Here is a 12232-nt window from a genome sequence, read left to right on the forward strand (position 1 = left end):
TTTAATACTATCCTTAATCTTTTTGCCAGAAAGTAAATCATAATAGCCTCTCTTATTAGATTCTGATCATGCTTTATAAAAATAAATAAAAGGTCTACATAGACCTGGGTTTGAAAGAAATCAAGTAAACAGTCAAACTTTGATTTGAAAAAATATGCAGTTCTCAAATTTTAGCTTATATAAAAAATCACTGGTAGTTCAGTTAGAAATGTTGATTTCTGGGCCAACCTCCAAAATAGTCTGATCCATTGACTGTAGAATGGGACTTGAGAATCTTCCAGTTTTTAACAAGTTCCCCAGGTAATTACTATGCTTCTGTCTAAAGATCATACTTTGAAAAACATTGAATTAAACATGTTGACAGTGTGAAATTAAGTGATAACTGTTTTCTGTTAGGCCATCAGAGCACTACCCCACTGAATGCTTCTCTTTCACTAGTAGTCAGGGCAACTGAAAACTGAAAAAATCTGATAACAATTTCATAAGCTTTTTTTCATGCTATTATATCTCAGAGAGTAATTTAGTCTTTACCTGCCCAGTTCAGGTAGGTCAATTTTATCTCATTCCAAAATGAAAAATTGAGTTAGTAATGTATCAAAAAATGGTATAGAAAACCAACTGGTACTAAGTTTGGAAATCAGGAGTCCCTAGTCTTTATTGTTGTGTGAAGTCAAAATCTGACTGCCCACTGACGATGGTAACTGATTGACAATAAACATTAACCCAAATAATAATGCTAATGCATTATACTTACTCTCCCCTTTTCCTGTTCTCATGAGGAAATGACAGGAATAGCTAGGTATTAATGTCATTACCCTTTATATTTTTCTCTTCTATTTACTTAAAAGGGAAAAAAAAACCAGCAGGAATTAAATTAGCCTTTACCATAATGGATTCTTTAAAGTTCCAACATGACATAAATGATTTGGATAAAAGAATTTAAAAAAAATTTTTTTTATTGATTTCAGAGAGGGAGGGAAAGGGAGAGAGATAGAAACATCAATGATGAGAATCATTGATCGGCTGCCTCCTACTGGGGGTTGAGCCTGCAACCCAGGCATGTGCCCTGACCAGAAATCAGGTCAGTATTCAACCACTGAGCCACACCAGCCATGTAGATAAAATCATTTTTTTCCCCTATTCAACCAATTTCTTTTCTAAAAGCAGTAGCAAGAGAAAACTGGGATTTCTCAAGGGATAAAAGCTATATTGTAATCCCCTTTTTAAAAGTGTTACCATGTTTTATTTACTTAAACCACAGTTGCAACATTTAGCTTTAAGAAAGCAGGAAAATGTCATTTCATACTCTTAAACATTTATTATTTAAATGTAAAACTTTTATCTTTACAGAAATATACTGTAACACAAGGACTACTCCGATAATACGAGGAAAGGGTTGTGATGATAGTTTCCAAACATCCATATACTTAGTATTTCAAAGTAGACTGACCATGGCCAATATGGCTTGGTTCTTTGGAGCGTCGTCCTGTACACCAAAAGGTGGTGGGTTCGATTCTCAGTCAGAGCACATACACAGGTTGCTGGTTCGGGGTGTGGTTGGGGCACCTGATGGAGGCAACTGTCTGATTGTTTCTCTCTCTCTCTCTCTCTCTCTCTCTCTCTCTCTCTCTCTCTTTCTCTCTCTCTCTCTCTCTCTCTCTCTCTCTCTCTCTCTCTCTCTCTGTCTTCCTTCATCTCTCTAAATATCAATTTAAAATTTTTTAAGAAAAGAAAATAAGTAAAAGTAAACTGTATTCTTTCATGCCTGACCTTTTTAGGATCCCAACAGAAATATTAGAAATTATCTTTATTACAGGGTGACAACTTTCATGTAATCTTTAAAGTTATTCCTTTCTTCATGACTTAAAAGACAAAAAGATAAAGATTCATACTTCCTAAAACATATACTGAGAAAAGAATAACAACCTGTAAGTTCCGTTCATTCAACCAACATTTACTGAGTACTGTTAAAAAGAAATGCCACCGGCCCACAAGTGCTCACTTGTGCTAAAAGCCCATGATACCGAAAGCTAGATTAAATACCCACCCTGATTTTAGTTTCAGAATCTCCCAGGAGTGTAATTTTAAACCAATCAGTCTGGAATTTCCTGATTCACACAAGTGAGGTTGTTATGCCAGGTAAGACCCCCACTGCCTGTCCTCAACTAACATAATCCACTCTTAACTTCTTAGTCCCAACCCTCCTTCTGCCTCTAAAAACACTCCATTTTGTACAACCCTTCAGAGCACTCTATGCAGCTGTATTCATGACTAGCTTAATAAAGCCAATTACATCTTCAAGTTTTATTTTTTTAACAGTCCATACTGTATGCCAGGGACTATGCCAGACATTAGGAATACATAGTTCCTACCATCAAGAAGCAGCAATCCAACCTGGCCGGTGTTGCTCAGTGGTTGAGCATTGATATGAACCAGAAGGTCACAGTTTAATTCCCGGTCAGGGCATATGCCCAGGTTGCGGACTCGATCCCCAGTGTGGGGTGTGCAGGAGGCAGCCAATTGATGATTCTCTCTCATTATTGATGTTTCTATCTCTTTCTCCCATTCCCTTTCTCTCTGAAATCAATAAAAAATATATTTTAAAAAAGAGGCATTAATACAAAATTAAAGAAAGTCAGATTAAAAGAGCAAACACAATGCAAGCTGCATTGACTACCACTTTACTAATTGTAAAACTAGCTAGACAATTTGCGTTTCAGATATTCCTTATACAGGCCTTGAGGCTAATACAATACAGCAGTGATATTCCCTGTCAAAATTCTTAAAAGGTTGTCAGAGAATTATCAGTAGGTAAGATTTTTCTGAGATGAAAACATTTCTTCAGTCATTTGACCTACCATCCAAACCAGTTAACCAGCAAAAGAAATTGTGATGATTGTCCAATGAGCAATGCTAGACTTGACTAACTTGGAGACAGACTTCAATAATCTTAGAATAAGCAATCTCTCCTCTATCAACTCAATAAATATTAACATTCTCCCCCACCCTTTTTTCTTTTTACCATGGATTCTCAATGCAGTTCCTTGGGGGTAAAGAAATCACTCTCATCTAATCTGGACTGCGCTCGCAGAAAGAGGAATCTGTCCACATCAAGGCCAACCTAGGATTAGAGTACCGGTACAGTGTAGGTAAGGTGGTGATTGGGAAGACCAAGGAAGGCCCAGGGGGAACTGGGGAAAGCAAGAGGTTAAAACACTTGCATGGGAAAATTTAGGAGCAATTGTAGTTCTACAAGGGCCATAGATACATTTTTAGGCCCCTGGACATTTTCCCTCACCTTTTACACTGGAAAAATACTGCATATGCCTTAGACAGCAGCAGCAAAGTCACAGAGAATCTGAGTACTGAACTCTCTATTCTCTCCCCAATAGCAATTGTAGAGGAAAAAGCCCAAGGTTAGAATCTAGGTAGGTCTAGGTAAATATTTATGTAAAGGCTGAGGAAAAGAAAGTCCCACAATGCCAACCTCCTCTAGCAGTGGTTAGCAACCTTTTAGATCCAAGGTAACAAGATGCTGACCTCTCTTCCTCAGAACCTTGTGGGGTAATGACTGTGGGCCCAAGGTACCAGGAAGGCAACCTCTCAAAAGTAATAAATAAAACCCAATATACTTTGTAAGTATATCTTATATCTATTTTAAGATATAAGTATACTTTATATCTATTTTCTAGCAAGATGCTTTCATAAATGCCTTTTAAGATAAAAACATTTATATTGGGTTAATCACTCATATTTTATTTTAGTTCATTATTTCCAAAACTTCAGTCATCCAAGTATCATTTTCAGAATTCTTACCATATCTGTATACCACCTGTACTATTTATCTACCTAATATGTCTTTCAATTGATTTATTTTTTGCCCTACCCTTAGCAATACTATCTGTGAAATCAGTGTTAATGTGCTAGGATTTTCTCCCAACTTAATAAATTAAAAATAAAGAACTTTTGGGGGTTCATCCAAATATGAGTGTGTGAACATTTTGAAGAATTATTTTTTTAATGTTCATCTGCCTACTACTCAAATTATCTTGCATATCTGATGGTACCAAAATTTGGTAAACACTACCCTGGTACATGTTATTTTTCTGAAAAGTGCTAACAGATCTGTGAGAATTGGAAGGGGGGTTTATTTGGGGAGAAAGCTGTACTAACTGTGATGCACAGGGTGGGAAGCAAGATTAAGTGAAAAGGGAAGTTCTTTATGCAGCCATACATTAACAGGAAGACACTTGGGAAACAGTTTAAAGAAGAAAAATGTAAAGTGTACCAAGGATAAGCAGAATTTATTTTGCAACTTGTCCCACCCCCAACCTCTCCAGCAGCCTTTGATACTCCTATTATAGGAGCTTGCACTGAACAGTATGTTTAAGACCTCAGGCTCCAGAGTAGATTATCACATCTAGGAACAGGGCCCCAAACAACATGCACAAATGTGTCAATCCCCAACATCTGTGTAGCACCTCATAGTTTACAGTGAGTAGGTATAACCTTCATTTAAAGATGAGGAAATGAAGGCTCCCTTTCTCAATGTCACACTGCTCATATATGGCAGAACTGGTGCTTAAACCTAAGTTTCTTCTATCTCTACATCACTGTGCTACACCAGTCACCTAAAACCAACAAGGGGCAAGAACCCAGTGATACAGAAACTATCTAGCTACTCATTTTGAAGTAATAATAAAAGACCAGCTTACATTTTCTTTAAGAGGCTGTATAGTAATTAACAGGATGAACTCTGGAACTAGATAGTCTGGATTCCAAAACTGGCTCAACCATGTACTAACTGTGCCTTTCTATACTCAATTTCCTCACCTATAAAGCGTGGCTACTAACAGTACATATCTCATAGGATTATTTTAAAGAATCTAACAGTATCTACCTTACAGGAACATGTAAAGAACCTGAAGCACTGCCTTGCAGACTAAAAGTGCAATATTAAGCGTTTGCTATTATTGTTATTGTTGTTGTTGTTGTTATTTACTTACTACCCTCCATTTACTAGGTATTTTATACACATTACCTCATGGAAGTCTTCCAATAACCTGTGAGGTAGGTATTATCAGATTCATTTTACCTTTGAGGAAATTCAAGCTCAGAAAGGTTAATTTATTCAGTCCCTAAACTAGCAAGTGACCGATTTAAACTCAGGCCTAACTCTAACCACCCTCTGAGGCATTGCCTCTCAACATATCTAAGCTTCTTATTCAACTACATGGAGAGGAAGGTCACAGGCACCACCACCCCTGCTTTGCCAAGAGCTGGGCGTCTTTCATACACCAATACAAAACATACCTAGATTTTTAAAAATCATACACCAAAAGAAGCACTAAACCGAGATCATGGGTCCTAAACATAGGAAATGTCCAGATGTCCCATTAACTTAGGGTATGGTCACAGATGTCAGATTCAATGACTGAACTACCACCCTCATATACCAGAAATCGTAGGCACTGTTCAAGATACTGCCTAATTCCTTATAATGTCAGCCCATGAGCAAATGCCAGGAACGTAGTTCAGGAAGTTTTAACAGTGGCTGTTGCACCTGTCAGCTGGGATCCCAACATCTCCAGTCTAGTGGCTGACACCGCAGCCCTGTGCTTTGCCTTGGCTCAACAGGCATAGGAAGGACTGGGTCTCAAGCTAGCCAACTACCCCCAGATGGACGACCAGGAAACCAAGGAACACCAGAGAAGTCCAAAACTGCTTTCACTGGCAGAGAGATTCAAGCCGGCTGGGGCTCAGTCTTTGATTCTGAAGCCCTTTTCCATCTGTCAAGCCAACTGCTCAGGTCTCTGTGCGCATCGTTTCCAAAATGCCAATAACAAGGCCTGGTGAGGTTTCTGAGAGCCCACGCGGGCAAATCTCTGAGCTCAGTTGCTCATTCAATCCCCAGAAAACGCAAATTTGGCCGCTGATTCAAATCCCACCCTCCTAAAAAGAAATAGAAAATGCCACGTCAAACTCTCGGGGGCGTCGAGGCAGCTTGGGTGGATCCCGGTGTTTCTGACACCTGGGCGCCAAGGAATGCCCCCCCCCCCCTTCCCGCCGCTGACATCCCAGAGCGACTGTGCCTCCCGGCGGCCCCCGGCCCCGGCTATACCATACCCATGGAAGGTCGGCCGGTCCCGGCTATACCATACCCAGGGAAGGTCGGCCGAGGGGCAACCGCCGCCCACGCGGCCCCAAAGACCCCGCAAGTCGAAGGGGCCCAAGTCCCCGCAATCCCCCTCCTCCCGTGCTCCGTGGTTCCAACAACACCCGGCTCCCGCCCCCACGGCACGGGCTCGGTTCCTGCCCTGGAATCGGTCTGTAGATACGCAGGCAAGGGCCGGGGCCGTGCGGGGGGCGGGGAAATGGAGGGGAGCGGCCGGCCCGGGTTTTGAGCGACCCCAAGAGGGAAGAAACGAAGACTGGGAGGGGCCAGTCCGTACCTGTCCAGCTGGGACCTGCCGCTCCGACTGACGCGGCCTGCAGTGCATTGTGGGACCAGGGCGTGGCCTTTGCGCGGGGCAGCCGGGCGTCCGACGTGGCTGGCTCCCGGCGGCATCAAGCCCCGCCCCCTTTCCCTCAGCCTGCCCAGGCCAATTAGGTTCTCCGGGAAGGACACACTAACCCGCCCGCTCCTGGGGCCGAGGTAGTCCCGCCCCCTCCCGGAGAGATTGGCAGTTTTTCACGCACCTGCACGGGGAGATGATGAACTCCGGTACTGACAGTCGAACCTCTTCTGCCTACTGCCTGTTTCGGAAGCAGTTTGTTTCTCAAGCGGCCCCTTCCAGCTTTTGCACCTGCCATGCATGATTAAACAAGCACTAACTAATTGTTTACCATGTGCCAACCACCGTGTTAGGCATTGAGTTACAGGAGTGAACACAACACTGGATGGAATCTAAAGCATAACAGGAGCAAGAAACGTTAAAGCATAAATCATTATAAGATTATCAATTATGACCATTACTCTGAAGAAAAATTACTGGATGCGATGATGCATTAATTCTGGGCTATCAAAAAAGCTCTTTGAAGAAGTGCCTTTTAAGCTCCAGACTTATGAAATAGTCTTTAAGAATGTTAAAGGCCAAGGGAACATTATATGTGAAGTTTGGGGGGCATGAGAGAACTTGGTGTGTTCTAGGAACTGAAAGGAAGTCAGTGTGGTTGGGGTGTAGGAAGCAAGTTTGGGCTGAGGTGAGGCAAAGGCCAGACTATGCAGGCTCTTATTGGCCACATTATAAATTTTAGACTGTATCCTGTTGGAATGTATCCTAAGGTCATTGGGAAACTAATAGAGATCTGATTTACATACTTAACAGCTCACTCAGGCTGTTTGTGGGGAATAGTTTGGAAGAGGGCAAGAGGGATGGCTGGAAGGCCAGTTTGGAGGCAATTATGTTAGTCAAGGCCAGAGATGATGATGGCTTGAACTAGGGTAATGGCAGTAGAGACACAAAGAGATGGATAATTTTGAGACATGTCGAAATCAGAGGTGGAATCCAAGGGACCTAATGGGTTGGTTTGCTGAGAAGCTTAAAGAAAAGAGGAGCATTAAGGATGACTCCTTAAGTAACTAGATGGGTTCAGAAGACATTTACATAGAAGGCAGAGAAAATGATTGGAATATGTTAAATTTGAGGTGCTTATAAATGGTGATATCAAACATATTTGGATATGTAAGTCTGGTATTCAGAAATGTCAGGACTAATTATATAAATGTAGTGGTTGTAGGTTAACACAATAATTCAACTCCTATATGTATATACAACAGAAATGCATTCCTATATTCACCAAAAGACATATATAAGAATGTTCATAGGATGAATAAATTTTAGAATATTCACATAGTGGAATAGTACACAGGAATGAACTAACTTCAACTGCACATAAAACATGCATGAATCTCACAATCTTAAAATTGAGTGAAAAAAGTCAGATGCGCCAAAACCGGTTTGGCTCAGTGGATAGAGCGTCGGCCTGCAGACTGAAAGGTCCCAGGTTCGATTCTGGTCAAGGGCATGTACCTTGGTTGCGGGCACATCCCCAGTAGGGGGTGTGCAGGAGGCAGCTGATCGATGTTTCTAGCTTTCTATCCCTCTCCCTTCCTCTCGGTAAAAAATCAATAAAATATATTTTAAAAAAAAAGAAAAAGAAAAAAGTCAGACGCACAAATTATATACTACATGATTCCACTTATATAATGTTCAAAAACAGACAAAAATAATATATGGTAATAAAAGGCAGGATTTGCTTATCCTTAGGTGATATTAATGTTTGGAAAGGGTCACCAGAGGGCTTCTGGAGCTCTAATAATGTTCTTCTTGATCTGGGTGTTGATTACACCAGTGTGTTTAATTAATGAAAATTCATCAAGCTGTACTTAATATTTATGCATTTTAATATGCATTTTATTATTCCATAAAAAGGTTACATTTCTAAAATGTTATAAGTGATCCAGCCATAAATAAGTAGCTTGTACCAGACTTACATTCCTGCCACAAATGATATAAAACTGGACCAAATCTATGAAATAAATGTTTTCAGACATTGGACAATAGATACAATAAGACTATGATCCTGGAAAGAAGGAAAACAAATAAAATGACCCCAAGATTTCTGCAGATTTCTTCCTGGAGGTATTTACCTAAGGATAGGATAGAAGAAAGCCAAGCAGAATACAGTACTTGTGGTAACTGAGGAGAAAAAAAAATTGAAATTAAGAGAGATTGAGGCAATTTAAGTTTGCATGGCAGAGAAATAAGCATAAGGCCTCCTTGAATCTTTGGTGTAAGTTTAAGGATAGACTTTATGAAACTGATTAAATAACAACTACTGCGAGAACTGTAAGTTGAACAACTCCTAGAGCTTGAAGAGAGTCAGGAAGCGTTTAATATTTGACCAATTGGAATGGAGAAACCTTATTAAACACCTGGGCATTTTGTAAAGAGACCTCAAAAAGGCCGCTCTTCAGAGATATTATCCTAAAAATAAAAGGCCAAAGTGAGAGGCATCAAGCATTTATTTAAGATTTTTTAAAAAGAAGAATAAGAAAGCACTGATTCAGGCAGAAACCCTAATAGTGGTCCAATTAGAAGACAAAGGCAAGGGTTATTTATGAGAAAGGGAAGGGGAACAATACATCAATAGAAATAAGGCATTTATATGGATGCCAATAAGCTAACATAGTTAAATTTTCAATTTGGTAGTCATAATATCTGCTTTCTTGTTATCCTTACAGACAATTCTTTGGGACACATGCTGCTTTAGGTCTAATCCAAAGATTATTTAGCCCTGAATTACATGCCAAATGTCTGAGACATAAGATGTGCAAGGTAATTCCTATGGGATGACAGCTCTGACTCTATTTTAAAGTGAGTCTGTTTATATTATTTTTAACTAAATTTATTGGGGTGAGATGGGATAATAAGATTATATAGGCTTTGGAGAAACCAAGATGGCGGCATAGGTAAACACCTAAACTGCTGCCTCGCACAACAATTTCAAAACTACAACTAAAAGACAAAACGGACATCATCCGGAACCACAGGAAGGCTGGCTGAGTGGAAATTCTACAAGTAGAAGGAAAGAGAAAAGCACACTGAGACTCAGAGGAGCTGCAGGAGGCAGAGGTACTGAGACACGCGTGTGCACGCGCACGTGCAGAGAGGACTGGCAACTGAGTGCGCGGCTGGCTTTCTCAAGTGGGAGGGAGACAAAAGCTCCCGACTGCGCTGAACTCCAGTTCCGGGTGAGACTTTGGGGACCCAGACTCATACGAGGAGAAACTGGACTGTCAGGAAAGAGAAAAGCACACTGAGACTCTGAGGAACTGCGGAAGGCAGAGGTACCGAGGCGCGAGCGCAGAGAGGGTGGGCAACTGAGTACGCGGCTGGCTTTCTCAAGGGGGAGAGAGACAAAAGCTCCTGAATGCACTGAACTCCAGTTCCGGGCGAGACTCTGGGAACCCAGACTCATTCGGGGAGAAACTGGACTGTATGACAGCAGGCAGAACTTGAGCGCGGCTTTAACTCAGAGGTGCTTGCAGTGATTACCATGGGACACTGAGACACATGGGCCTATTAGGGCAGGACTGATGGGAAAACAATGCTGTCTGCTTTGCCCTGAAACTCCACCCCATCCAAGCTGAGCACAGAGCCTTTTGCAAGTCTTGTCTCATAAGGATGTCTCCAACAGAAGTTCTTCCAGCATAGACACAGCTGATCCTCACAGCCAATTGGCCTGGAGGTCAATTCCTTCCAGTGATACCAACAACAATCAAGGCTTAACTACAACAAGACTGTGCACACAGCTCACAAAGGGGTGCACCAAGAGTGTCCACCTCAGGTAACTAGGGAGGCTGAGCCACTGGGCCCTGTAGGACACCTACCACACAAAGCCACTCTATCAACTCAGGGAAACAGCAAAAGTGTGGAGACAAAGAAACAGATCACAAATAAAAGAAATGGAGGAAAGCAAACAACTGGATATAGAGTTCAAAACCACAGTTATAAGGTTTTTCAAGAATTTTCTAGAAAAGGCCGGTAAATTTAGCGAGACCCTTGAGGATATGAAAAAGGACCAACTAGAAATTAAGCATACACTGACTGAAATAAAAAATATTATACAGAGATCTAACAGCAGACTAGAGAATCGCAAGAATCAAGTCAAAGATTCAAAATACAGCCAAAACCGGTTTGGCTCAATGGATGGAGCGTCGGCCTGCGGACTGAAGGGTCCTGGGTTCGATTCCGGTCAAGGGCATGTACATTGGCTGCGGGCACATCCCTGGTAGGGGGTGTGCAGGAGGCAGCTGGTCGATGATTCTCTCTCATCAATGTTTCTAGCTCTCTATCCCTCTCTCTTCCTCTCTGTAAAAAATCAATAAAATATATTTTTTTAAAAAAAGATTCGAAATACAAAGAAGCAAAAAACACTCAACCAAAAAAGCAAAAAGAAAAAAGAATCCAAAAAGTTGAAGATAGTGTAAGGAGCCTCTGGGACAACTTCAAGCATACCAACATCAGAATTATGCGGGTGCCAGAAGAAGAGAGAGAGCAAGATACTGAAAACCTATTTAAAGAAATAATGACAGAAAACTTCCCCCACCTGGTGAAAGAAATAAACTTACAAGTACAGGAAGTGCAGAGAACCCCAAACAAAAGTAATCCAAAGAAGATCACACCAAGACACATCATAATTAAAATGCCAAGAGCAAAAGACAAAGAGAGAATATTAAAAATAGCAAGAGAAAAACAGTTAATTACCTACAAGGGAGCACCCATATGACTGTCAGCTGATTTCTCAATAGAAACTATGCATGCCAGACGGGAGTGGCAAGAAATATTCAAAGTGATGAATAGCAAGAACCTACAACCAAGATTAATCTACCCAGCAAAGCTATCATTCAGAATTGAAGGTCAGATAAAGAGCTTCACAGATAAGAAAAAGCTAAAGGAGTTCATCACCACCAAACCAGTATTATATGAAATGCTGAAAGATATTCTTTAAGAAGAGGAAGAAGAAAAAGGTAATGATAAAAATTATGAACAACAAATACATATCTATCAACAAGTGAATCTAAAAATCAAGTGAATAAAAAAATCTGATGAACAGAATAAACTGGTGAATATAATAGAATCAGGGGCATAGAAAGGGAGTGTACTGACAATTCTCGGGGGGAAAGGGGTGTGGGGGGTGCGGGAAGAGACTGGACAAAAATTGTATACTTATGGATGAGGACATTCGGGGAGGGGGGTAAGGGCAGAGGGTGGGGTGAGAACCGGATGGAGGGGAGCTATGGGGGGAAAAAAGAGGAACAATTGTAATAATCTGAACAATAAAGATTTATTAAATAAAAAAAAGATAATATAGGCTTCAAGTGTACAATTCTCTGGTACATTATCTGTATATTGCAATGTGTGCCCACTATCGAAAGTCAAATCTTCTTCCATCACCATATTTGACCCCCTTTACCCATTACTGCCCCTCAGCCCCCTTCCTCTGGTAACCACCATACTGTGTCTGTGTCTTTGAGTTTTTGTTTTTTTCTTGTTTGTTCATTGGCTGCTTTCAGTTTTATATCCACTTATGAGTGAAATCATATGATTCTGAACTTTTTCTGTCTGACTTATTTTGCTTAGCATGATAGTCTGAAGATCCATCCATGTGTCACAAATGGCAGTATTTCATCTTTTTTATGGCTGATTAATATTTTATTGTATAC

General features: G+C 40.9%; 1 protein-coding gene across 4 annotated transcripts in view; it reads right to left on the reverse strand.

Moving 5' to 3' along the window:
• The window catches only part of SEC22A (SEC22 homolog A, vesicle trafficking protein), a 51125-nt gene extending 44571 nt beyond the window's left edge, over positions 1–6554 (reverse strand). Inside the window, exon 1 of one of the 4 annotated variants that reach the window (XM_079766255.1) lies at positions 6453–6554. The gene's annotated coding sequence lies outside the window, so the exon portion shown is untranslated. Of the gene's footprint in view, positions 1–1450; positions 1572–2047; positions 2584–5563; positions 6410–6452 lie in introns of those variants that run through there. The other 3 variants (XM_079766257.1, XM_079766256.1, XM_079766258.1) reach the window with 3 other exon arrangements.
• Positions 6555–12232: the final 5678 nt, after the last annotated feature.

This window comes from Cnephaeus nilssonii (assembly GCF_951640355.1).
Source record: "Cnephaeus nilssonii genome assembly, chromosome: 3".
NCBI classification, from domain to species: Eukaryota; Metazoa; Chordata; class Mammalia; order Chiroptera; family Vespertilionidae; genus Cnephaeus; species Cnephaeus nilssonii.